Below are 27855 nucleotides of genomic sequence, written 5' to 3'. Positions count from 1 at the left end.
TGTGCTTGGGGTACCTGGGGTAAGGTAGGGAGTGAAAGTTGCTGGGAGTGAAATAGAACCGGTAGACTAGAGGGGCCTGGGCTGAAAAACTGAGGGTCAGGGGTAACTTTAGGTTAATTGATCTTAATTGATTAAAAGACAACACCCAAAGCCTACAGAACAGGGAAGCATGCCAGCACAGAGGCTGGGACTGGAGCCAGAGCTACAGGGGAGCTGAAAAGGTAGGTGGGGAAAGGGAAAATGGGACTAAGGGAAAGTGTGGGTGTTAAAGAGGGGCTCTGGATGTGGGGAGCCAGAGGATGGCTCTGGGGAAGCTAGAGAAGCTTCAGGGAGTGGCAGTAGGTGCTGAGAGCTGGAGAAAAGCTCCAGCTGCTGGAGAAAACTGCAGGACAGCCACGAAGAGCTGGGAAGCTGCAGGGGAGGATGACTACAGAAGGTGCGGGAGAAGCCTGAAAACAGAGAGACAGACAGCAGAAAATCACAGGAAAAGCTGCAGGAGAAACTGAAAGGCAGCAGTGCAGCAGGAAAGCAGAAAAAGGCAGCAGAAAGTCACAGGGAAAAGGCAGTAGGAGCAGGGGGAGAGCAGAAAATCACAGGAAAAGTGGAAGGAGAGGCTGAAAGGCAGCAGTGAGACAGAAGCAGGAGAGGGAGAAATGAGACAGAAGTTAGAGGGGTGAGGGGCAGAGATTGGAGCAGACCCAAACCATAGTAAAGCAAAACCCAACTTAGGGGTCCAAATAACAGTTTTATTACACAGACAACACACTACACAGCCCCATGAAGTTATTGGTTCACATGGGCAGACAAGGTTCCTTGGGTGAATTTGATATCTTTTATTAGACCAACCCAAATGGTTGGAGAATGGATCACATGCACACACACAGACACGCACACACACATACACACAAAAGCACTCACAATGGCAGCAGGAGAAAGGGACTCAGTGGAAGGGCTGGAGTCCTGGTAGGGAAGAGAAGCAGAGACCAAGTCCTTAGTTGAAGAGGGGGGGGGTGGGGGGTGATAGCTACCTATCCAGGTTAGAAAGGGGTCCTTGTCCACTAGGTGTTGTCCAGAGGGGGGTCGCCAGCAGGGCCTCTGGGTGGATAGGTAGTGTAGCATAGTGCTGGTCCAGATGGAGAGGGCATCCCTCTGGGTCTGTCTTCACTGCCCCTTTTTTTTATAGGGGCAGACCTTGTGTGACCCTAGTGACAGGAGGCATGCCCAGGCAAGGGTCAGCCCCTGGTGTACTGAGCATGTGTGCTCCATGCAGGGATGTGCAGTTTCGGGTGTCTGTAATGGTGGGGTCCAATGGTAGAGTTGCTGGTTCTGCAGGGTTTTTGTCTTTCAAATGCTGGGTTCTTGTCTCTGTTCCTGGGTGAGGTCTGTGGTTCCTGGATGAATCAATTGCAAGGTGATGGCCCAGTTGTTACAGGCCATTCAGTAGAGGCTTGCTACCATTGTATTTCAATCATTCCCAATCACTGTCATTCATGTCCAGGAACCAATTTACATGGGAGGGGTACATGACTCATACAGGGGATGCCTGGGCAGAGGACACAAGATGGAGACTTGACATACAAAATGGAAACTTAACATTACTTTGGTTTACTTACAAACACAGGCGTAAACCATACAATATCCATATGAAACAATACAATCAATATGAAAATGATAATAATACAATATACAACAGTAAGAATCAATACAAACCTAATAATAATACAATATAAAATAGTGGATATCGAAAAACAAAAACTTGCTATCAAAATAAAAATGTTAAAGCTTATCCTAAGTCTGAGCTCACTTATACTTGTCTATAGGGAATAGAGAGAGAGAGAAAGAAAAGCCAGAAATAATTTGGGAAGGGAAGGGAATGCAAATCTATCATATAGATATTCATATAGATATATCTAGATATATCTAGATATCACTATATATATATATTAAAAAAAGAAAAACTGGGGGTTTTGCTACATATGCAAAGACTTACAAATAAGCATGTGATTTTGATAAATATTTTTGGACATACCAGACAGACCATTCAATTTAGACTATTTTCTTGTCCTTTTAGGTGACTTTCTGCTATATTTTAATACCTCCATCCTTCCCTCCCCCTCCCCTTGAAACCCATTTGGAAGATATGGAATAAAGGAAAGGGTAAGCCCTTAGTAGCTAAGCATGAGGGAGCTTTGTTTTCCTAAGAAATACTCCATTTGTATGAAAAAGTTATCAATTTCACTATTATTTTTTTAGGCCTGCTGCTCAAGTCTGGTTAGGATCCAGCATCTTGTGCACCTCCTCCACCTCAGCAGAGCTATATTTGTTATCCCCATTATATTGTACAAGCTTGATATGAGCTTTGCTTTTTTTCTCCATTAATATTTTGGTGATGTTCAAACTTGATCTTTACTCATTACCTCCTACTTATTTTCTTGAAAGCACATTTTTCTTTCCTTACGTTTTTATTGGCAATATCCCCTACTATTTAAGCTCTTGATGTTTTGAGCTTTTTTTTTTTTTCTTCTTTTTTTTAAGTTTTGGATTTTTGTGTCAGCTTCAGCTGGTAGGAGTTTAAGGCTGTGATCCTGTAAAACTTACTTTAATTTTAATCGAGTGGAACTGTATAGTCAAGAAGACTGTATACACTCATTTAAAATGTAGGTGTGCTAAGTTGGGTGACACCAGTCAGGTATCAACTCTAGTGCACTGAGACTGCAAGAAACCACTTAATAAATGTTGGCCAGAAAGCTCCACCAGTGTTTTTTTTTTTTTTATGATTAGGGCCCAAAACAGTTCTTCCAGAAATTCTGGTTGGCTGTGTGATATACTGGGGGAGGAGGATGTGTTATTGATCTCCATCAGTGCCCAACTAATAGAGGATACAAGTTAGTTACAGCTCTAATGAAACTGCCTTAGATTTCTATTTCAGGCTATACAGGCTGAAGATTCTTAGCTCTGGAAATCCTGATTCTAGTCTCTGTCATCTTGGCCAGGGTGGTAACCAATTTTATGTTGGGGGCTATAAAAAGCCCAAAAAACAACCCCCCAAAACAGAAATTGGGCCCCTCTTTGAAAAGAACCTTGTACACATACTCACCTCAGGACTGCTTACAAGTAGTGTATGTTATATGGGTTACTATAAGGATGATTCCCTGCTTTACCTGTGGCAGGTTAAGGGGTTGTGCCTGCCAGATGTGCAACAGGGTTGATCCAGCCCACTAACCACTATCCCATGCTCCTTATCCATGTGGGCACCAATGACATGGCTCAGAGCACTCCCAGACAGATCATAGGGCTCTACAGGGATTTGGGAGTGGGGCTAAAGAGTCTGGGGGCACAGGTGATGTTTTCTTTGATCCTCCCAGTCTCGGGCTATGGGCTGAGAAGGGAGAGGAGGATCCAGGTAGTGAACCAAAGACTGCGGTGCTGGTGTCATTGGAAAGATTTTGGCTTCCATGACCACAGTCTGCTCTTTGGTGAGTGAGGCAGCAAGCTGCTGGGAAGGGATGGCCTCCACCTTTCTCTGCTGGGGAGGAGTCTCTTTTCAGCCAGACTGGCTGACCTGCTCCACTGGACTTTAAACTAAACCCACCGGGCGATTGGGGGATTACAGCCACTAATGGCCCGCTGAGCAACTCTTGCAAAGCCAGTGGGTCTAGGCACTTAAGGGAGCCCACCCCTGTCCCAGCCCTGGATGGATCTGTGGGCAAGGCAAGGGCCCCCAAGGGGACACTTGCCTGCCTTTACATGAATGCCAAGAACTTGCGGAATAAGCAGAAGGAACTTGTTCTCCTGCTTAACACAAAGAAATACGATGTCATAGGGATAATGGAGACCTGGTGGGACTCCTGACATGACTGGACCATGGGTATAGATGGCTATACCCTGTACAGGAAAGATCGAGTAGACAAAAGGGGCATGGGTGTAGCTCTCTATGTCAAGGAGAGATACAAGTCCCTGCAAGCCCATATTGGTGACCAGGGTGGATGGCTGGAGACCCTCTGGGTTAAAATCCATGGAGAACACGGCACAGGGGACACAATGGTGGGAGTCTACTACAGACCTCCCACCCAAAGTCAAGAGCTTGACCAGGAGTTCGCCAGAGAATTGGCTGAGGCCACATGAATCCCAGTCCATGGTTGTCATGGGAAACTTCAACTACCCAGACATCTCATGGGAAGAGCACTCGGCTAAATATGAGTGGTTGCAAAGCTTCCTCTCGTACGTGGATGACCTCTATCTGACTCAAAAAGTCTCTGGGCCAACGAGAAGTAAAGCACTGCTCAACCTGGTACTTGCAACTGGGGACAACCTAATCAGTCAGTCTTTCATCAGTCTTTCATCAGTCCCATGGGACACCCATGCCCATTACGGGACAGGGAGGCCCAGGTGAGGGAGATTCCCTGCCCTCCATCAATGCTGACCTCATGAAAGAACACCTTGAAAGGCTGGATACCTTCAAGTCAGCCGGACCTGACAATCTACACAATCTGGCACAGATCTTCAAGAACTCCTGGAGCTCTGGTGAAGTGCCCGAAGATTGGAAGAAGGCCAATGTGGTACCTATCTTCAAGAAAGGGAGGAAAGTGGATCTGGCAAACTACAGACCCATCAGCCTGACCTCTATCCTGGGGAAGGTCTTGGAAAAGATTATCAAGAAGCCCATCCTTAACAGACTAGCTGATGGCAATATACTGAAGGATACCCAGCATGGGTTTGTTGCGGGTAGGACTTGCTTGTCCAATCTCATTTCCTTCTATGACCAGGTAACCTATCACCTGGGCAAGGGAGAAGAGATTGATGTCATATATCTTGACTTCAAAAAACCCTTCAATCTGGTATCCCATGGTCAGCTCTTGGCAAAACTGGCTAACCATGGCCTCGGGTCCACCACGATCTGCTGGCTGGGGAATTGGCTCCATGGTCAGACCCAAAGGGTGGTGGTCGATGGGAGCCAATCGTCTTGATGCGCTGTGACCAGTGGGGTCCTACAAGGCTATGTCCTAGGGCCTATACTATTTAACATTGTCATCAATTATGTGGACATTGGTGTCAGAAGCGGACTGGCCCAGTTTGCCAATGATACTAAATTCTAGGGTAAAGCATCCATACCTGAGGACAGGAGAGCAATCCAAGCTGACCTTGACAGGCTCAGGAAATGGGTGGATGAGAACCTGATGGTGTTTGATACTGAAAAATGCAAAGTTCTCCACCTTGGGAGGAAAAACCTGCAGCATCCTTATAGGCTTGGCAGTGCTTCGCTGACGAGCACTAGGGATCAAAAGGACTTGGGGGGTCATGAGTAACCACAAGATGAACATGAGTCATCAATGTGATGTTGCAGCTAGTAAAGCAAGCAAAAAGATGGCTTGCATCCATAGATGCTTCTCAAGTAAATCCTGGGGTGTCATTCTCCCATTGTACTCGGCCTTGGTGAGGCCGCAGCTGGAGTATTGAATCCAGTTTTGGGCTCCACAATTTGAAAAGGATGTGGAGAAGCTTGTGAGAGGCCAGAGAAGAGCCACACACATGATCAGAGGTGTGGAAAACAGACCTTATGATGAGAGGCTGAGAGCCATGGGACTCTTCAGCCTGGAAAAGAGCAGGCTCAGGGTGATCTGATGGCCACCTATAAGTTTATCAGGGGTGTTTACCAGGATCTGGGGGAACGATTGTTCACCAGAGCACTCCAAGGGATGATGTGGTTGAATGGTTATAAACTCCAGCAAGACCATTTCAGACCGGACATAAGGAAAAAATTATTTACTGTCTGAGCCCCCAAGGCCTGGAATAGCCTGCCATGGGAGGTGGTTCAAGCACCCACATTGAATGCCTTCAAGAGAAATTTGGATGCTTATCTTGCTGGGAACCTATGACCCCAGCTGACTTCCTTCCCCTTGGGCTGGGGGCTGGACTTGATGATCTTCTGAGGTCCCTTCCAGCCCTAATGTCTACAAAATCTATGAAATATAGTACTAATAATAGTTTAGGGACGTGTATGGGATGGTTTGGATAGGGAGGATTCTGCTTCAGGCAAAAGTCACTTCCTATCTACTTTTCTATGATTTTATGATTACACTTGGTTTTCTTGTCCATATTCTGGAAAAGCTGAAATCCAAAGCATTTGTTTTAGTCTTACTAGCCTGAGTCCGCTGAGGAGGAATACCGCAATTGCATTTACTCTTTAATGACATTAGAGCTTTTAGTTTGAACGTTTATCTCAGAAATGTTGTTATGCCTTCCAGGCATGCTTTGTGCTAGATGCCGAATAATGTGTGTCATAAATAAAGCAACAACCATCATCACAGTCACAAAAAACATAGCTTCCTTTAGTACCCCAGTGCAGCCTCTCTCTCCCTATCTCCTTTTGTCTGTATTCTACACACTCTGGTGTGTCTTAAGTATAGATAAAATGCTCTCTGGAGTCTAGTGAAGGGTGTAGAGGCAGTGCAACAGAACACCCTTTTGGGTGTCTGTCACGTTAAGGGCTGGAGCAGGGAGCTGCCAGGTGGCTGATGAGAGTGGCCATTTTCATAGATTTCATAGACATTTGGGCTGGAAGGGACCCCAGAGGACCATTGAGTCCAGTCCCCTGCCCCAGGGGCAGGAAGTCAGCAGGGATCATAGGATCCCAGCAAGATAAGCATCCAAATGTGTCTTGAAGGCATTCAAAGTGGGTGCTTGAACCGCCTCTGGTGGCAGTCTATTCCAAACCTTGGGGGCTCAGACAGTGAAGATGATCTTTCTTATGTGCACCCTGAATTGGTCACAGTGGAGTTTGTGCCCATTCAATCATGTCATCCCTTGGGGGGCTCTGGTCAACAGATGTTCCCCCAGATCCTGATGAGCACCCCCGATAAACTTATAGGTGGCCACGAGATCACCCCTGAGACTATGCTTTTCCAGGCTGAATAGCCCCATGGCTCTCAGCCTCTCATCATAAGGTCTGTTTTCCTGACCTCTGATCATGCACATGGCTCTCCCCTGAACCATCTCAAGCTTCTCCACATCCTTTTTGAATTGTGGAGCCCACAACTGGATGCAGTACTCCAGCTGTGGCCTCACCAAGGCCGAGTACAGCGGGAGAATGACATCCCAGGATTTACTTGAGAAGCATCTATGGATGCAAGCCAACGTTTTGCTCACTTTACTAGCCGCAGCATCACACTGAAGGCTCATGTTCATCTTGTGGTCAACCATGACCCGCAAGTCCCTTTCATCTGTAGTGCACCAGCGTAGCACTGCCGAGCCTATAAGCATGTTGCAGGTTTTTCCTCCCAAGGTGGAGAACATTGCATTTTTCGGTGTTGAACACCATTAGGTTCTTGTCTGCCCATTTCATGAGTCTGTCCAGATCCACCTGGATCACCCTCCTGTCCTCAGGTGTGGATGCTTTACCCCAGAGTTTGGTGTCGTCAGCGAACTGGGCCAGTCCGCTTCTGACACCAATGTCCACATCATTGATGAAGATGTTAAATAGTATAGGCCCTAGGACAGAGCCTTGTGGGACCCCACTGGTCACAGTGCACCTAGATGATTGGCTCCCATCGACCACCACCCTCTGGGTCCTACCATGGAGCCAGTTCCTCAGCCAGCGGATCATGTTGACGTCAAGGCCACAGTTACCCAGTTTTGCCAAGAGCTGATCATGGTATACCAGATCGAAGGCTTTTTTAAAGTCAAGGTATACAATGTCAATCTCTTCCTCCTTGTCCAGGTGATGTCACCTGTTCATAGAAGGAAATGAGATTGGTCAAGCAAGACCTACCCGCAACAAACCCGTGCATGGTATCCCTCAGGATATTGCCTTCAGCTAGTTTCTTAAGGATGGGCTCCTTGATAATCTTTTCCAAGACATTCCCCAGGATAGAGTTCAGGCTGATGGGCCTGTAATTTGCCAGCTCTACTTTCCTCCCTTTCTTGAAGATAGGCACGACATTGGCCCTCTTCTTTTGGAGATCTCTGCTATAAAAGCAGAGCAGTTTGCATTCAGCTGCTTGGGGAGTAACATCACCTTCCAGAGCCCCTGCTCCAGGAATATCTTGGAGGTAAGGGTGAGGCTATGGGGATGGAGGAGGCCTCATTGGTCCTGGGCATTACCTAAAACTGAACCCTCCTAGGATAGGGAGGCCTAGTGGGCCTGCCTGTGGTGGGGCAGACCCACCCAAATGCCAGGACTGAGAACCTGCCTGATGTAAGGTGAATTGGGGTGCCTAAACCCCTGCCCTGCCCTTTAGGTGGGTTACTAGTAGAGGTAGGGGTGGGGATCATGTAAGCTTATTGAGAAATGCCTGAGTCCCATGACCCTGTGCCCTGAGAGTTTCAGGGCAGAGTTGTGGGGGCCAGTTAAGCTTAGATAGTAGTGGCTGAGTCTGAAGGGGTGGAAGACCCCGGACCCTAGTGTATGAGGTAGAGTTGGGTCCTGAGAGAGGGGTGTAGTGGTCTGGTAAGGAGCCAGGGGAAAAGTAGTCCCATAGTTGAGTTCTGCAACTCAACTGCTCAGTGTCATTGAGATGAGGGCCCAAAGAACATGCCAGAGCTGACTGAGGAGTAAAGATAAAAGACTGAGGATCTCCTTGAGTAGGGCGGAATAAGTGTGGTCTGGATAGGCTGTATGCAAGAGACTGGGTGAGAACTGGTAGAGTGCAAGAGACCCTGGTGGGGTGGAGGGTGTGGCCCCAACGGAGGCAGTATGATAAAGATCCAACTGTGTGCCTAATTTGGCACAGCCTTGACCTGGAGTATCGTTGCACACTGTAACACCAGTGAGGCATGGGACATGTGTAGGGATGGTAGGAGCATGTACTGATTGCCCATGGTCATTTGTGTGCACAAAGGGCAGCCTTCTGCCTATCTGACATCCTAATCATTTATCGACAAGGTGTGGCAGGTGAGCACGTTTTGCTCAAAGATGAGGGTGAGGCCATAACAGTACCAGGCCTGGAAGGTGCCCTTGTCACAGGCAGGGACTGCCAGCACAGGAGACTGGGGGGGGGGGGGCACAGGGGGGCACATGCCCCCCCCCCCAAGATTGGCCCCCAACTCGGCACTGCTGAGGATGGGGCAGTTTTTTTGCCATGTGGGCTGGTGGCATGTTGGTGGTGGAGGGGACACTAAGCTGTAGCACAAAAGTATAGGAATGGATATGGGGCTTTTGACCCACCCCTGGGGCTGTCCACAAATTATGCTCCCCCAGACTCAGGAAGCACCAGTCACCCCTGATTGTCAGTATGACTTCCTCTTCCACCAATGTCCAAGATTTAGGCTGTAAGCTCAGCTCTGGTTCTGGAGCATTTTGCAGGATCAGGCCCTTGAGTTCACAGTTGTCCAGAAAGCACTTGCCATGTGTCTAGTTCCCTAAAATAGTAGCAATAAATAATATTATAATTACTTTGTCTCAGGTGAGAAACTAGCTTCCTATCGGTAATATTTTTCAGGTAAAAAGAATGGAGACAATTATTTTAAGGTCAATTTTACAAAATAAAGACATGTTTGACAAGGGTAACATTTGACTTCTTTTCTAAACCAGTGTACTGCTCTGCCTTTCACCATGAGGCACAGCTGTAATCCAGACTTCTTTTCCCCTTACATTGACATCTCAATTTGTAAATTGAGTAGGTTACATCTAATTGTCTCTGGACACGCATGGCAATCTCACACCACTATCAGGCTTTCCTCTTTAGACATTTGGTTTGAAAATATAGGTCTCAAAATGTGAGGCAAGATTGTTGTGACCTCTATCCTAAAATATGAATGACTAATTTGATATCCAATTTTCAACCCACTACAGTTGACACTGGGGCCTAGAGTTGGGGAGTACTTGTCCTGTCTTCTTACCTCTGGCCTCTCAGAATATCACCCTGATGTCCTGCTTGCCATGCTTTGATGGTGAAATTGGGGAGGCTGCCTTCAGAGGCCAATGTGAGCTTTCTGGAGACAGTTTCACTCTCTGTGGGGCTCTGATCCCCCTAGAACTCACTATATTGGGCCCTACCTCCATTTGTTCCTCAGCTACCTGTCTACTTGCAGACCTGCTCTTGTAACTTATTGCATGGCATCTTGCCTCATAGTTATCTGTAGCTCCTCTCTTACTCTTCCCCTGTGCTGCTTTCTTCTTTGCAGGTGGTCCTTGCTCAGTTTCCTAGGGCTTGTGTACATGAAACAGGGGCCCTAAATTGAAGCGGTGGGTTTTAAAAGAACACCGCTTCAATTTAGGGTCCTTTAAACCCCTGTGTTGTGCACACACCCTGCACTTACCTGCCTCTCCAGCAGCAGGGAGGCGAGGGTGAGCTGCTGGCGGCAGAACGGTCTCTGGGCTGCGAGGTGGGGGAGGGGTGGGGGGAGCTGGTGCTTCCCGGGGCAGAGGGGAAAAATCAGGCTCACTACTATTCTTGGGCATAGCCTGTCTTCCTGGGCTGCTGCCAGGCTGCCTGCAGGGCTTCTTGCAGAGCCCCTGAGCTGCACGGAGCCCAGTGCTTCACTCTGGAACTGTAGAGGAGAAAACAAACACTCCTCGGAAGAGGTTTTTTTGCTGCACCCCATGTCATTTAAGGCACATTATGCCGCCAAATTTCCTATAGCAGCTGGAATTAATGTGTAATAGGCCGCCGAGGTGTGCAAACACTGACACCATTAAAACAGTGCAAAATCATTTAGCACACTTTAAAGTGTTGTGCACATGCACCACTCATTTTGTCTATACACAGCCCTATACCACATCACAGCTCTCTAATGCTCTCCTATTCTCTAAATAGCAGGGGTTAGGGGATTCTGCTGCTACTGGCTCCAACCCTGAAAACATTTTTGAACAAACTTAATTTTAAGCATCTTGAAATCCATCTTAAAAGGAAACAAATGCATAAATACACACATAGTCATTTAAAGCAGTGGGGATCAAGCTTTGCGGTAGGCATGTCACAAATTAGTCATTCAGCTTCATCAAGTGCTACTATGATCCCCTTCCTCTCCCCAGGCTGATGCTCTGCTTTTTGTTCTTTATTCTGTGCTCCTTGCCCAATTTCCTCTCCTTCCTGTCCTGTGCTCCCTGACTAATATGATGCTCTGCTGTCTTCTTCCTGCCTTATCTGCAGCTTTGCTGCCTGTCCTTTCCCTGAACTGGTGCATGCCACACACAGAGGCTGCCTGTGCCACTTGTGACGCTCGTACCACAGGTTGGCCATCTTTGATGTAAAACATTGAAAGTTCTTCCATTCATTGCAAAATTTCCTCATGGGAATAGGGAATGTTAGTTTATTGCAAGATATTAACACTAAGCTTTCAGTTACAACCACTCTCCATGCTTTAATTAAAGAGTGAGAATTTCAGCTTTTTAAATAGCTGAAGCCAGAGCAATACTTAAATATACAGATGTGTATTTTTTTAAATTAGGCTTCTCATGTTAATAATAGTTTAATTTTCCATACACATAAATACAAACCATTAAACAGACATATAAAATGCTTATAATACCTCTAAATAAAGAAAAAAATTACACTGTAAGATTGGTTTTTCTTTTAAGTTACTGTACACTTCATCAAGAAAAAAGGAGAATTGGGGAGAACTAGCTTTGAAATCACCCTTGGGATACTCTCTTGACATTGGAAAATGCGAACAAGGAAGGACACTTACACAATGTTGACGGTAAGACACTGGATCATTTAAGTCAGTTTCATAAGGGAATAGGTCCTGAGGGTGTTTCTGTATTGTATTTTCAACTGACAGCAAACCTGACCTACAATGATGTGTTGATCTGGAAGCATAACAGCAAACAGAAGTATTCCCCAAGGAGCAAAGGATGCATTTTTGTTTGATAGAGGAGAAAAATCTCAGACTGACATGCAGGCATTTCACTTTCTTAATACAGACTGTGATAAGCTTGTTCATGGCAAGATGCAGAAATAACTAGAACTTTTTTCTCTTCTTGCTTCTCACATTAGTTTTTACAAAATTGGTGATGTAGAAAGAAAAAAAAATATATATTTTAAGCCAGTGGAAAAACCTCCAGTGAGGTCCATACAGAGTTGAAAAGTAACAGAAGACAGTGCTACAGTCATTGACAATGTGTTTATTATTCATAGGCTTTTGTTACATATTAACTTAAATATGTATTAATGACCCTTAAACAAGGAGTGCATGCTTTAGGGCAGGGGAATGGTTGCTAAAGGCCCTTTGAGCAGTTTAGAGATAATCCTCTTCCATCACGGTTTTAGTTAGCTTGTGTTGCAGCCGAATGTGACTGCTCCACAGGCCTAGAACCAGATGGGAATAGTCCTTCAGCATCCCAGGAGGCACTTCTTGGATGCTGGACAGTGCTTCTCTATCTTCCCCCACAGTGACAACACCTAAAGGCAAGAATCCTTCCTCCCTTCCCATTCTGGTCTCTTTTTGGCTCCAAGGACTCCCCCCTGCCCCTTGGGAATCCCCCTCTGGACCTGTTGCCTTGGCCCTCAGGACTGCCCTCTTTCCTCACTGTACCTTGGGGTCATGGCTGTCCCTTGTGGAAGAGGGGTGATTTGGGGTGATCGCCCCAGACCCCATGCTTTGGAGGAGCCCATGGAGCTGGGCAGCATGGGCCCAATCTTGGAGTGTGGGAGGAGTATGGGTGGTGTGGCAGGTTCAATTTGGGCTAGCAGAGAGAGGAAGAGTGGACAGTATATCAGGCCCAATCTGGTGTGGTTAGCAGGTTGGTGTGATCCTGGGGTGCAGGGAAAGCTGGCCTGAAACAGCAGTACAGGAGGGACAGACAGCATGGCAGGTAGCATGGCAGGCCTGATCAGGGAATCTGAGGGGTAAGGGCAGGTGGTGTGGCAGGACTGAACTAGGAGTACAGGTGGGGGCAGGCAGTGTGGAGGGCTCAATCTGGGGGTACAGAGGTTGGGGGTGGGCAGTGCAGCAGGCCTGATCCAGGGATGCAGGGGGTGGGGGGCAGGCAGCACAGCAAGCCCATTCTGGGTGATGGGGGGCACCACCCACCCCAAGCACACCAGTTGGAATCAGGTCAGCTATACTTCACCCCTTCCCTCCCCCTGCATAATCCTAGATTGGGTCCACACTGATCATCCCCCCTGCACCCTTGGGTTGGGCCCACCATGCAACCCACCCCTTTGCCTCTCTGGATTAGGCCCACCCCCCTGCACACTAGACCTCTGCTTACTGACAACCCAGCACCTCTTGGCTCATCTGCATATCCTGGCACTGTCCTGACTGAACAAGCAGGGAAAAGAAACCTGTCCACAACCAGTGCTGCTTCTCTCTGGCCCAGGAAGAGGCAGTGGTGGTGGTGATAAGGCAGGTGGGTTCTTCTTCCCTGCCTGCTCCCCTGGGACAGCACCAGCAGTGTTGGTGAGCTGGGGGAATTAGGGGTGTGCTGCAAGGGCTGGGGGGGGCAGAGGGGAAAACCCCAAGAGGCAAAGAGGGAGCCTCAGGGGTGGGGTGGGGGATGGGGAGACAGAAGCTGGCTCAATAAAGGAAGGCAGGGGTGGTGGGCTAGATCCAGGGGTTTTGGGGGCAGACAGAGCCTGGCAGACCTGATGCGACCCTGCTAGCCTCCAGCTGCCCACAGTCTGGCCCATCTACCTTGTCCCTGAGGGCAAGCAAAATGTGCTGGCAGCAGTGCTGTAGCAGCAAAGTTTGGCACCCAGGGTAAGCCCACCCTCACCCTGCACACAAATCCAGGGGGGCAGGGGGCACACTGCCCCCATGCTTGCCTGGGAGTGCACACAGCAGTGGGAGCTGCTCTTCCCCCATCCTCCCCCACCCAAACAAGCCACTCACAGCTCCATCCTGCACCCTGCCTCAGGTGGGCAGCGCCTGTTAGAGCCCTTTCACTTCGGTGCCTGGGGCTGTCACGCCGCTCATCCCTGCCCCCTTTCTATGGCACTGTCTGGCAGAGAGACCCTCCCCTGCTCAACAGCCCTCTAAGGACAGGTCAGAGTGGTGCATATTACAGGGAGTATTAATCTTTACATGTAACTGCTGAAAGCATGTGCTAAGTTTAACACTAACTAAAATTATCACATGCTAAGTGTAATGTGCAACAAGGCCTATAGATGAGAATGGCTATGACCATTACATATGTGTGTCATGTGAATTACCTTCAATTCATTATAAGGACTTTACTGTTAAAACAAATGATCTGTTTCTTATAGATGCTGAATAGGTTTATCACATCCAGAAAATTCCTGATAGTTTCTGCCTATGATGCGGAAGAACATAAAGTTGAGTAGCACATTAAAACATGGCTTGGTGTACCATTCACCTTTTAACTCTCAGCAAGTTTCCCTTTCCAGTCAGACAACCTCAGTCAATAGACTAAACAAATACTTGGTTCCAGTGTATTATGCCTGCTATCAACTGAAGGAACATTGAAATAACTATGTTTTTGAATATGTGTCACTTGAAGGTATCTATGATGACTTTTTTTGAGTCAGAAACAGAAACTTATAAAAATGAAAGAAGAGAATTCAATCTTAGTTCAATACAAGTTCATGCATCCCTGGTTCAGTCAGTCTTAGAGAGTGCATATATACATTTATATACATGTACATCGTATGGTTAAGGGCCTGCAAACCAAGCCCTACGAGGAGAGACTAGAGAAACTGGACCTTTTCAGCCTTCGCAACACAAGGTTGAGAGGCGACCTTGTGGCTGCCTATAAGTTCATCACGGGGGAACAGAAGGGAATTGGTGAGTTTTTATTCACCAAGGCACTCCTGGGGGTTACAAGAAATAATAGCCACAAGCTAGCAGAGAGCAGATTTAAATTGGACATTAGGAAGAAATTCTTCACAGTTAGAGTGGTCAAGGTCTAGAACGGGCTCCCAAGGGAGGTGGTGCTCTCCCCTACCCTGGGGGTCTTCAAAAGCAGGTTATATAAGCATCTAGCTGGGGTCATCTAGACCCAGCACTCTTTCCTGCCTATGCAGGGGGTCGGACTCGATGATCTATTGAGGTCCCTTCCAACCCTAACATCTGTGAATCTATGAATCTATGAATCTATTTGTTGCATCCTATCTGTGAACACGTGGCCTGCTTTAAGCCATGTGATTATAAACTAGGATCAATGTGTGCAGACATTCTCTGTTGATGGGTACCCCACTGGGAACCTGGTAAAAATAAGTTGGGGTGTGGGGAGCAGCGGGATTAGAGGAGGGGCTAGAGGGGGTGTGGGGGAGTAACATGTCTTGGCAATCTAGGAAGATTTTTTTCAGGATTGAGATGTATTGCTGAGTCTGAAGAGGTGGTGGGGGGGGAATGGTGGACTCACAATGGCAGGTGTTATCCATTTGGGACCAGGTCGTTTGGGGGGTTAAAAGTAATTTGGGATAAAGGGTGTAGGAAAAGCACAGGCCCAGGGCTAGGGTAAGAGGCTGTGGCTTCCCAGCCCTGGGGCTTCTCTCTGACCATATACAAATTTTAGCTAGATTGGGTTACCCATTTCCAATCTACTGAGATGAACTAACTTCTTTTAGGATTACCGTTTCTGGCCCTAGTTAGGTTGATCTACAAATGATTCATAGATTCATAGATTCATAGATGTTAGGGTCAGAAGGGACCTCAATAGATCATTGAGTCCGACCTCCTGCATAAGCAGGAAAGAGTGCTGGGTCTAGATGACCCCAGCTAGATGCTCATCTAACCTCCTCTTGAAGACCCCCAGGGTAAGGGAGAGCACCACCTCCCTTGGGAGCCCGTTCCAGACCCTGGCCACTCGAACTGTGAAGAATTTCTTCCTAATGTCCAATATAAATCTGCTCTCTGCTAGCTTGTGGCCATTATTTCTTGTAACCCCTGGGGGCACCTTGGTGAATAAATACTCACCAATTCCCTTCTGTGCCCCCGTGATGAACTTATAGGCAGCCACAAGGTCGCCTCTCAACCTTCTCTTGTGGAGGCTGAAAAGATCCAGTTTCTCTAGTCTCTCCTCGTACGGTTTGGTCTGCAGGCCCTTAACCATACGAGTGGCCCTTCTCTGGACCCTCTCCAGGTTATCCGCATCCTTCTTGAAGTGTGGCGCCCAGAATTGCACACAGTACTCCAACTGCGCTCTGACCAGCACCCGATAGAGGGGAAGTATCATCTCCTTGGACCTATTCGTCATGCATCTGCTGATGCACGATAAAGTGCCATTGGCTTTTTTGATGGCTTCGTCACACTGCCGACTCATGTTCATCTTGGAGTCCACTAGGACTCCAAGATCCCTTTCCACTTCCGTGCTACCCAGCAGGTCATTCCCTAGGCTGTAGGTGTGCTGGACATTTTTCCTCCCTAGGTGCAGCACTTTGCATTTCTCCTTGTTGAACTGCATTCTGTTGTTTTCTGCCCACTTGTCCAACCTATCCAGATCTGTTTGCAGCTGTTCCCTGCCCTCCGGCGTGTCCACATCTCCCCATAGCTTTGTGTCATCTGCAAACTTGGACAGAGTACATTTCACTCCCTCGTCCAAGTCACTGATGAAGACATTAAAGAGTATTGGTCCAAGGACCGAGCCCTGCGGGACCCCACTGCCCACACCCTTCCAGGTCAAAACCGACCCATCCACCATGACTCTCTGGGAGCGACCCTCCAGCCAATTCGCCACCCACCAGACTGTGTAGTCATCCAAGCCACAGTCTCTTAACTTGTTCACCAGTATGGGGTGGAATACCGTATCGAAGGCCTTCCTGAAGTCTAAATATGCGACATCCACCCCTCCTCCTGTGTCCAGGCGTTTCAGAACCTGGTCACAAAAAGAAACTAGATTGGCCGGGCATGATCTGCCTGCCACGAACCCATGCTGATTTCCCCTCAGCATAATTTGTCCTACCGGGCTCTCACAAATGTGAGCCTTGATAATTTTTTCAAAGACTTTGCCAAGGATGGAGGTGAGACTGACAGGTCTATAGTTGCCCGGGTCCTCCTTCCTCCCCTTTTTGAAAATGGGGACCACGTTGGCCCTTTTCCAGTCCTCCGGGACTTGGCCCGTGCGCCACGAGCTTTCAAATATTCCCGCCAGTGGCTCTGCAATGATGTCGGCCAGTGCCTTCAGCACCCTCGGATGGAGCTCATCCAGGCCTGCCAACTTAAAGGCATCCAGTTCTTCCAAATGACTCTGCACCATTTCAGGGTCTATGCATGGAAGTCTGGCGCCTTGCTGCTGCCTCTCTACACCCCCAGTGAGAGACTTGTCGTGCCCCTCACTTAGGAACACTGAGGCAAAGAACTCATTGAGGAGTTCAGCCTTGTCCCCCCTGTCTGTCACCAATTGTTTCTGCCCATTTAGCAGGGGTCCTATTCCTCCCTTGGCCTTCCTTTTACTCCCTATATATCTAAAAAACAATTTCTTGTTGTCTTTTACTTGGGTTGCCATCCTCAGCTCCATGGTAGCTTTGGCCCATCTAACTGCCTCCCGACAAGCACGAGCAGAGGATTTATATTCGTCTTTGGTGATCTCTCCCTGTTTCCACTTCTTATGTGCTCCCCTTTTGCCCCTTAGGCTGCTCTGGATTTCTCTGGTCAGCCAGGGAAGCCTCCTGGCCCCTTTCCCTCTTTTGCCTCTCTCGGGGATCATCTTGCTTTGTGCCCGAAGGATCGTTTCCTTAAGGCACAGCCACCCTTCTTGGGCTTCCATCTCTTCAAATCTCCTACTCTGCAGTGCGTCCTTGACTAATCGCCTGAGTTCATTGAAATCACCTTTACTAAAGTCTAGCACTTTCACCCTACTAGTTGCCTTACCAACTCGCCGTCTTATGGTGAATTCTATTATTAGGTGATCACTTTTCCCCAGATGGCTACCGATCTGGAGGTCCGCTACCATGTCATCTCCCGTTGCCAATACCAGATCCAGCATGGCATTGCCCCTAGTGGGACCGTGTACCTCCTGATTCAGGTTGACATCCTGTACACAGGTTAGAAACCTGCGTGAGCGGTGGGACTTTGCTGTCTGTGACTCCCAGCAGATGTCCGGGTAGTTTAGGTCCCCAATGACTACCGCCTCTTTACCTTGTCTTCTGCCTGATTTCAGAGTAATGTAGCTAACTACCTCTCTCAATCTTGGTTTACTAATTCAAACATTTATTTAATGAAATTAAACAAATCTTCAATGGCAATGTAGGCTTATAAATACAGTTGAACTTTAAAATAATTATGAATATGCAAATTTTTGGCATTGATGTTTTCAGAAATGTTTACTGAAAATGTCTTTTTGTTTGCTTTTATTCCACTTTCTCATGGGCAACCTTGTAATTGATATGCAGGGTATGATGCAAGATGGTAAAGTAATAGGGAAATGAATCACAAATATAATGCAAAATTTCTATTCAGAGATAATCGCAAAGGAAGTTGATGACTCATGTTTAACCATCATGTTAGTGGCTTCTGTATGGAAAAATGAGTACAAAGTTCATTAGCAGTATGAAGTCACTTATTGAAATATGAAAAGAAATCATAACCATACTGGCAGCATGCACTGCCCCATGGAATAAATTGCAGCTATTTTTACAGTGTATTAGTTCACATTTTGATTGCTTATTCTTTAAAATCCACAGTCACAATGAAAAGGGAGATGATACTGAAAATGTGTCCAGTCTTCATCCAGTTATAATGAACATAAATTATAGCATTTTTTTACCATTATTTCAAGTCTTCACTTTATGTCATGACTCTTTTTCTCATAAATGGGGTCTTAACTGGTAGAAAAATATTCTACAATGTGTGAGGTTGAGTATGGGATGAAGTTTATACCACATTTTGGTCAAATGCATCCATCTTCACAGCAAGAATCTATATTCATCCAGGTAACTATTATGATGAAAATTGGAAATATCATACTGGAACTTCAAAAATATTCTATTGAATGAAAAATAATCATACAATCCAAACATCTAAGAATCTACATGTTTTTGGTTCAATGTATATACCCCAAATGGTAAATATTTAGATCATTTCACTCACCATCTTAGGATTTTAAGATCTGAGGCTGTTGCACTGCAGAACTGCTATATATCTGCCCTGAGAAGTCCAATCACATGTGTAATGTGTATGAGTGATCCCACACATACAATGGATGACACAGAGACAATTTCTTAAGTGTTCAAAGATGAATTGCTGATAGGGTATACATGTTTTCTTGAAAAATGAAAGTACATTTTGTATTCTCTGGAAGTATCAGACATTTTGGTCATGTTTGAATTCTCTATCCTACATTCTACAGCTCTCAAATTTACCTTACAAATATGGTAACTGTCATCTTTTGACAATGGTGGTGGCACAGCAGTGACCATGTTGAACAGGTTTGGAAGACTATGATATTCCTTGTGCAGGATCCTGTGTTCTGTGTTGAGCAGAATTCATCCGACAACTTTCCTCAGAGGCTGATCTTCTTCTTCAGTGTCTGCCCACAGTGCAAGCAGGTTCCGTGTTTGGAGGAAGGTATACATGCTTTGAATCTTGAGGTAGGAGGGTTTTTTTTTTACAGTTTGTCCATCTTCTTACTGTTGCTTTTTCTTGTTTTGTATTTATTTATTTTGTTTGAGAGTCACTGATCTGATCATTCCCTTGCCTTCCAAAGTACTGAGGCTGTCAAGACTTTGGCATGTGGTTATATTCATGCATTGTGAAAAGTGCTATTTTAAGATCATGTTTAATACTTTGCAGGATCCGGGTGTTGTCTCTGTCTTTAGAGAACGGAGTGGCTAGTTGAGTACTGCTACAAATATATTTCTATGCCCATAAAAAAAACATGTCCAAAAATCTGTGGGACCAAAGCACCAGTTGTACGAATACTCACAAAGAAAAAAGTACAGAATCATAAAAAATGGGACTGGATCAAATGCTGAGTGTGATTTTTCTGAGATCCTTACACTCCAGCAGATACAGAGGGGGTACAGCTGCACCCCTCTTTAATTCCTGTTCCACCCAAACTCTACTTAAAACCGTAACGGTAATATTAACTCAGGTGTAGAAACGACTGACACTGAAGTATTGGAGGCACTGGCAAGCCACTTAAGGCTAGTATTGGTTTATGAACCTGAATAAAAAGTATGCATTTAATTGTGATAACTACAGGACTAATGACATAATATCATAGATTCATAGATGTTAGGGTCAGAAGGGACCTCAATAGATCATCGAGTCCAACCCCCTGCATAAGAAGGAAAGAGTGCTGGGTCTAGATGACCCCAGCTAGATGCCTATCTAACCTCCTCTTGAAGACCCCCAGGGTAGGGGAGAGCACCACCTCCCTTTGGGAGCCCGTTCCAGACCTTGGCCACTCTAACTGTGAAGAAGTTCTTCCTAATGCCTAATCTAAATCTGCTCTCTGCTAGCTTGTGGCTATTATTTCTTGTAACCCCTGGGGGCACCTTGGTGAATAAATTGCCACCAATTCCCTTCTGTGCCCCTGTGATGAACTTATAGGCAGCCACAAGGTCGCCTCTCAACCTTCTCTTGCGGAGGCTGAAAAGGTACAGGTTCTCTAGTCTCTCTTCATAGGGCTTGGTCTGCAAGCCCTTAACCATACTAGTGGCCCTTCTCTGGACCCTCTCCAGGTTATCCACATCCCTCTTGAGGTGCAGTGCCCAGAATTGCACGCAGTACTCCAACTGCGGTGACCAGCGCCCGATAGAGGGGAAGTATCACCTGCTTGGATCTATTCGTCCTGCATCTGCTGATGAATGATAAAGTGTCATTGGCTTTTCTGATGGCTTCGTCACGCTGCCGACTCATGTTCATCTTGGAGTCCACTAGGACTCCAAGATCCCTTTCCACTTCCGTGCCACCCAGCAGGTCATTTCCTAGGCTGTAGGAGTGCCGGACATTTTTCCTCCCTAAGTGCAGCACTTTGCATTTCTCCTTGTTGAATTGCATTCTGTTGTTTTCTGCCCACTTGTGCAACCTGTCCAGGTCTGCTTGCAGCTGTTCCCTGCCCTCCGGCGTGTCCACTTCTCCCCATAGCTTTGTGTCATCTGCAAACTTGGACAGAGTACATTTCACTGCCTCGTCCAAGTCACTGATGAAGACATTAAAGAGTATCGGTCCAAGGACCGAGCCCTGCGGGACCCCACTGCCCACACCCTTCCAGGTCAAAACCGAGCCATCCACCACGACTCTCTGGGTGCGACCCTTCAGCCAATTCGCCACCCACCGGACTGTGTAGTCATCCAAGTCACAGCCTCTTAACTTGTTCACCAGTATGGGGTGGAATACCATATCGAAGGCCTTCCTGAAGTCTAAGTACACAACTTCCACCCCTCCTCCTGTGTCCAGGCATTTTGTAACCTGGTCATAAAAAGAGACCAGATTAGTCAGGCACGATCTGCCTGCTACGAACCTGTGCTGGTTTCCCCTCAGCATAATTTGTCCTGCTGGGCTCTCGCAAATGTGAGCCTTGATAATTTTTTCAAAGATTTTGCCGAGGATGGAGGTGAGACTGACTCGCCTATAGTTGCCCGGGTCCTCCTTCCTCCCCTTCTTGAAAATGGGGACCAAATTGGCCCTTTTCCAGTCCTCCGGGACTTTGCCCGTGCGCCACGTGCATTCAAATATTCCCGCCAGTGCCTCTCCTATGATGTCGGCCAGTGCCTTCAGCACCCTCGGATGGAGCTCATCCAGGCCTGCCGACTTAAAGGCATCCAGTTCTTCCAAGTGACTGCACCATCTCAGAGTCTATGTATGGAAGTCTGGCGCCTTGCTGCTGCCTCTGTACAACCCCAGTGTGAGATTTGTCATGCCCTTCACTTAGGAACACTGAGGCAAAGAACTCATTGAGGAGTTCAGCCTTGTCCCCCCTGTCCATCACCAATTGTTTCTGCCCATTTAGCAGGGGTCCTATTCCTCCCTGGGCCTTCCTTTTACTCCCTATATATCTAAAAAACAATTTCTTGTTGTCCTTTACTTGGGATGGCACCCTCAGCTCCATGGTAACTTTGGCCTGTCTAACTGCCTCCCTACAAGCGCGAGCAGAGGAGGTATATTCGTCTTTGGTGATTTCTCCCTGTTTCCACTTTTTATGTGCTCCCCTTTTGGCCCTTAGGCTGCCCTGGATTTCTCTGGTCATCCAAGGAAGCCTCCTGGTCCCTTTCCCTCTTTTCCCTCGCATCGGGATCGTCTTGCTTTGTGCCTGAAGGATCATTTCTTTAAGGCACAGCCACCCTTCTTGGGCTCCCGTCACTTCAAACCTCCTACTCTGCAGTGTGTCTTTGACTAATCGTCTGAGTTCATTGAAATCAGCTTTCCTAAAGTCTAGCACTTTCACCCTACTAGTTACCTTACTCACTCAACATTTTATAAAGAATTCTATTATCAGGTGATCACTGTCCCCCAGATGGCTATCGATCTGTAGGTCCCCTACCATGTCATCCCACATTGCCAATACCAGATCCAGTATGGCATCCCCCTAGTGGGACTATGTACCTCCTGTGTCAGGTGGAGTTCTTGTACACAGGTTAGAAACCTGTGTGAACGGTGGGACTTTGCCATCTGCGTCTCCCAGCAGATGTCTGGGTAGTTTAGGCCCCCCATGACTACCACTTCTTTAGCTTTTATGGTCTCCAAGAGCTGCCTCAGGAGCCCCGAATCTATTTCTTCCTCTTGGTGTTATCTTTTGACTTCTTTTTGCCTAGTTGTGTTTTTTAAAACTTTATATATAAACTTAGCAAAAAAGTGCACATTCTAATAGTTATATTTGTTTTTGCTTTGATTTTAAACTAAAGAATCTTCCCCCTACCTTATTAATAAAGCATCTAGTTTCTCTTTAACTGCAGCAAAAATGTGTGTTGTGTTATATATGATGATGTGCCACACCATCCTCACCTCACTTTTCAAAATCTTAGATCTTTCCATGCTTATGCCTACTCTTCCCTGCAATTCACCCTACTGTCTATTATGTAAATCATATTTTACCATTAAATAACCAACTTTGGGTTGTGGATCATTGAAGTAATATATAACTTTACAGTTAGTACAGAGAAGGAAGATTTGATGTCCAAATTGGAGATAGAGTGGATGTTAATTAAGAAATAGTCTGAAAGCACTCAGGAAAAGCACTGAAAAACTAAGCCACCAAAAGAAAATAAAGGGGCATCTTGAGCTATTACCATCTTCCCAAAGCCTTTCTAAGTGAAGTTAAGACAACATAATAATTGCCTCAAAGAGGGAAGAACCTTTATCAGCCTAACTTTCAAATCTATAATGGGCTTTATGCAGGTGCAGAAGTTTGCATGCTGCATTGTGGTAAGACTGGGACCTGAAGAACCACTCTGGTATTACCCATGGAAAATAGCAGGCGTCAACCTAAGTGATCATAACGCATGTATTATTTTTGGGTCTGAGTATAGGAAATGCAGAAAATAGTGCCATAAAAAAATCTTAAATGCTGAACTATATGAGGGGGAAGACTATAGTGGAAGAAGTAGGTAACTGTTTGAACAATTAACAATAACGTGTAATTAACTAAAAAGGAACACTGGAAAAGCTATCTCTGTATTTAAACTAGCCTCTGTACATATAGTAGAGTTCCCATATGGCTTGAAACTTTGGCATGAGGCTTTCATTGATTAATTATTCAGGATGGAAGCCATATTCTTCTCATTTCCTCATTAGTCAATCTTGATCCAGCTTTGAATTTCCTTAGGGTTCATTGCTACTAATGATGCACTCCATTTAGCACAATGAAAGAATTGCTAAATCTTTGTAAATTGGGCCTTTCTTCTCTAGTGAATTAATGTTGCACTGGTATGGGCTTTAGTAAAATAGTAGTTTAATAGGTCTATTATCAGCAGAGCTGGTCAGATCTATATGCCAGCAGAATATGCAGCCCCGTTGGAAATTAAAACTTTCACAAAATTAGGACATTTTTTCTGGATTTTCATAGTGGGAGAAACCAGGGGAAAAATTGTTGAAACATCCCACTTTCAATTTCATTGAAATATTTTATTTTTTCATTTATAAATGACTTGTTATTTTTACTTTAAAAATATAGCATTACACTATACTAGAATTACCTTTTGATTTTAAGTTTTGTCAAAGTAAAGCATCAAACCAAAATTATTTGTAGTATAAAAAATGATTACGCCTTCTGGCAAAGTTGGAAATATTGGAGTTAAGTGAGGTTTTGAAATCTAGAAATCATTCACAAGTGAAATTTCCATCCTATGCATGGTTTTGGTCATCATTTCAAGAAATATTAATATAGTTTGATATCTTCATAGCTAGATGGCTCTAAAGCTAGATACTCTATATGCCTTTTATGATAACCAGGTAGACAATTGCAATGCAGAGCAAACATATAGGGAAAACTGTTTATTTCCTAAAAATATAGGAAAAGACATTTAAATATTGACAATTGTCTGAAGGTGCAGGGAAAGGTGAGCTATAGCAAAAGGGGGGAAGGGACAGACTAATCTACTATTATTATACACCAAGATCACTGGTCATCTCAGACTTTCAGGAAAAATGGGGAAAAGACCTGAGTAGCAACAGCTACCAGTAATAAATCCAAAGTGCCCTGAGTATCTGTCCTGAATTCTGGACTACGGGTACTCTGCTCAAGTTTTTATACATGGCTATCTTTAAGGTTTCTTAGTATCTGTAACCATAATACAGACACCCTAAAATACAATGCTCTTCCTCAGACCTTGGGGAGTCAGTGAAGGAAGAAGCCCCTGTGGAGGTTAAGGAAAAGTATTCATATAAAAGCCTAAAGAGCTCTATCAATTTTCTTATCCACTAACCTTCTTGTCTCAGAACAGCCCAAGAGGAAACCATTTTTCTTTTTGATACACAGCTCAGGATCAGTTTTTCACACAGTAAATTTCTAAATTAATCTCAGTAGCATAATTTTTGTTTTACTCGTCTTCATTTACCTGCTTTTCTTATGTTGGAGGCCCTCAAATATATTCTCCACAGCTTTCAACATATAAAACAATAGAAATGGTCTCACACTATTATCTGAGGAAATATTTGTAGCTATTTACATTTCTGTAAATTTGATTAATGTACATGATCTACTTTACTGAAATTTTCCTTATAAATTTCCAGAATCTGGCACCAAGGAACAAAAAATACTGATTGCAGATGCAGGAATATGTGCTTTTGGTGGCTCTTCACTTATTACTTCTGACACTGCATATATGTAGAAACCATGGCATGCTTATAAATCAGTAATTAATTGATGTTAAATGCTTTCTTAATGTAGGTTCTGGAGAACTGTAAGGTTAAATAAATGTGACTTAAGGTTTTGTTGTGTTTTTTTGTTTGTTTATTTTTTACAGAATATTTGTGGATCATTCTCCAAAAATGTATTTAGTACATTAGTACTTTGTGGGTTTTTTTAATGACAGGCCATATTCTTAATAAGAAGTGTGTTTTCAGCTCACCATAATTATTGACTCTTTTTTCCCTCATTATGTTTAAAGTGGAGTAACAAAAGTAGCCATTTTGGTCTTAGAGAACAGAATAAACACATAGCCAAGAAGAGCATCAAAGGAAACAAGACCAGATTCTGTGTTGAATTAGAATGAGGACAATGAAATAGACAAGGAGCAGATGGGGAAAGAAGTTGTATCTGCAACTCAGGTGTGCTGCAAAGCTATTGCAGTTACTGAAAAATATGCCAGCTGGATAAGGCTTTTGGAACATAGGCAGGTAACTATACTATTTTAGTGTTAAAAAAATCTAAATTTCATAGTTCATCTAAAATAATTGTTTCATTTTATATAAAAAAAAAAACTATATAGCCCATTTTATATAAAAGCCATATGGGAGCACTTAATTCCTCATCATTTTCTGTCCTAAAATGAATTTGATTATTTAGTTCAGAAAATTTGTTTATTGTTCATGCTTTCTTGGTATAGTTTTGGTGCACTACATTTAATGTGTCCAAGTTTAATATTTTATTTTGTAATAAAACTAAGACCTTAATATTGACATTAACTCAGAACCAAGCCATTATTGAACTGAAAGGTAGGGCATGAAAGAATGGCAATTTGCCAGTTAGCGGATTCAGCACCCTAGATATGTTTTTTAGTAAAAACAATATAACTCGCCACTTTAAATCATTCAGTTGTCTTTAAAAAAAAACAACTTGATTAATATAGACCCATTTAGACCCATTTTCATAGTATATATGCTACACTGCTTATTATCTGAGAAATGTGTTGGTTATTTAAGTGTCGTACATATTTCTTTGTACAGGAATTTGTCCATCAAAGAGGAAGACAAAAATAAGTTATGAATTCCTATTGCTAAGAGAACCTTCAAAGTTATCCTCTCCCTATCATATAAAATGTAATCATTGTGAGCATAAGCCAAGAGGACCTCAAAATATTCCCATTAATAGTTGATTTAAGAGAAATGAAAGGATACTGGTGACACTTTTGACAGACAGAAAATCACTTTGGCAAGTAATTCTCTGGATCCCTGGATCCTTAGTGAACTATTTGTATGACCTGATGAAATGAGAGACTTAGATCCCACTTGACCTCTGGACATAAGTATAAATATAATTTACCTGTGGTTCTTTATAAGTCAATGCAAATATTTATTATTGTGACAAAGTCAGCCCAGGGACTGCTTGCTTTGGACTACTGTGGTATTGCCTGGTCTCCGAGAGTATCCCCTGAAGCCAGCTCAAGTTTGGCTTCTAAAGCAGGGGAGGAGCTCGGGCTCCTTCCCACTCTGGTTATCTGTCACCCTGACACAAGTTGCTAGGTTCCAGTTCATCTCCTGAGAGAGGGACTATATTCTTGTTGGGAAGAACTAGTGCAACCTCAAATTTCAAGCAGCAAAATAGACAGTTCCTCTTTAACAAAAACATTTATTGGGGCAAAAGCCACAGAGTAAAAAGACCCTACCTTTTCCAAAGGGCTAAACAGTTCCTCTGTCCCCAATCCAACTTGCACAGCTGTCCTTACTTAAGACCATCTCATCAGGAGATGACAGACTTATCATCCAGCAGCAAAAATTCGGGTCTGTGTCTGTGTCAGTGAGGCCATGTCGTCTGGTCCAGTGTTAAGTAGGTCACCATGCGAACTCCAGATAACTGTACCCTGTTAAGGATGATGTAAGGCATCTCGGAAGTGTGTTGGGTGCAGATATTGAGATGTGTGCAGAGCATGGGTAAGAGCCGTGTGCACACCTCAGATAAAGGGGGGGGTGTGGGTGGAGTTTGGTGTGTGTCTCGGGTGTGTTCAGTGTGTCAGTGGATTGACAGAGTGTTGTGGCTGGGATTGAGGGTTGAGAGAGAGTTGAGAGAGAGAAAGAACTAGTGAGAAGGTGTGTGAGGTCATGGCCCCAGACACTTGGATTGGTTGGAGTGAGAGAGAAAGAGATTAAGCAGTAGAGGGTTGGAGTGGGCAGTGATCCATGGAGGTGTGCTGCCTGGAACACGCCAGTGACTTGAGGGTCTCCAGCATTCACTCCCCATCCTGCAGGAGTGGAGGCAAATAGGGTTGGCTCCTTGGAACCTATCTCCCTCCGGGTGCATGTCTCTGACACCTGCAGCAGCCCTTTTGCCTTTCCTTGTGTAAGTATTACCCAGCCAGTCCTACACTCTCTCTCTCTCTTTCTCCTCTGGCATCAGTGGAAGGTAAGCCACTGCCAGAGTGGCTCTGAGGCAGGCAGCCAGTTGAGGACTAACGGCAGCGGCCAGAGTACATTCAAATACTCCCAGTTCTCCCCTTAATAAAGTTCAACCCACCTGTCCTTGTTGGTTTATTGGTAGTAGTGTGTTTATTAATATTTAGGACAGTTATAGGATCCAGGGTAGTAATTAGTCCCTTAAGGACACTGGTCAGAGATTGAAGTGGTATACTTGTTACTTGTTACTGTTACGTACCTGTTGTTCATTAATTAATAAACCATTGATTCATGTCGGTAACA

General features: G+C 45.1%; 1 long non-coding RNA gene across 3 annotated transcripts; it reads left to right on the top strand.

The window, feature by feature from the left end:
- The first annotated feature begins 91 nt into the window (after positions 1-91).
- LOC132249072 (uncharacterized) lies at positions 92-27833 on the top strand. Of its 3 annotated transcripts, none has more exons than XR_009460463.1 (5): positions 92-221; positions 11519-11640; positions 19190-19430; positions 25424-25620; positions 26170-27833. It is a non-coding gene; the product is annotated as an uncharacterized LOC132249072 (long non-coding RNA). The 3 variants fall into 3 exon arrangements; XR_009460462.1 differs by having other exon boundaries at positions 25392-25620; XR_009460464.1 differs by lacking the exons at positions 25424-25620; positions 26170-27833 and adding an exon at positions 25015-25180.
- Positions 27834-27855: the final 22 nt, after the last annotated feature.

The sequence above is a fragment of the Alligator mississippiensis genome, chromosome 3 (assembly GCF_030867095.1).
Source record: "Alligator mississippiensis isolate rAllMis1 chromosome 3, rAllMis1, whole genome shotgun sequence".
NCBI classification, from domain to species: Eukaryota; Metazoa; Chordata; order Crocodylia; family Alligatoridae; genus Alligator; species Alligator mississippiensis.
This window is presented reverse-complemented; position numbering and strand designations above follow the sequence as displayed.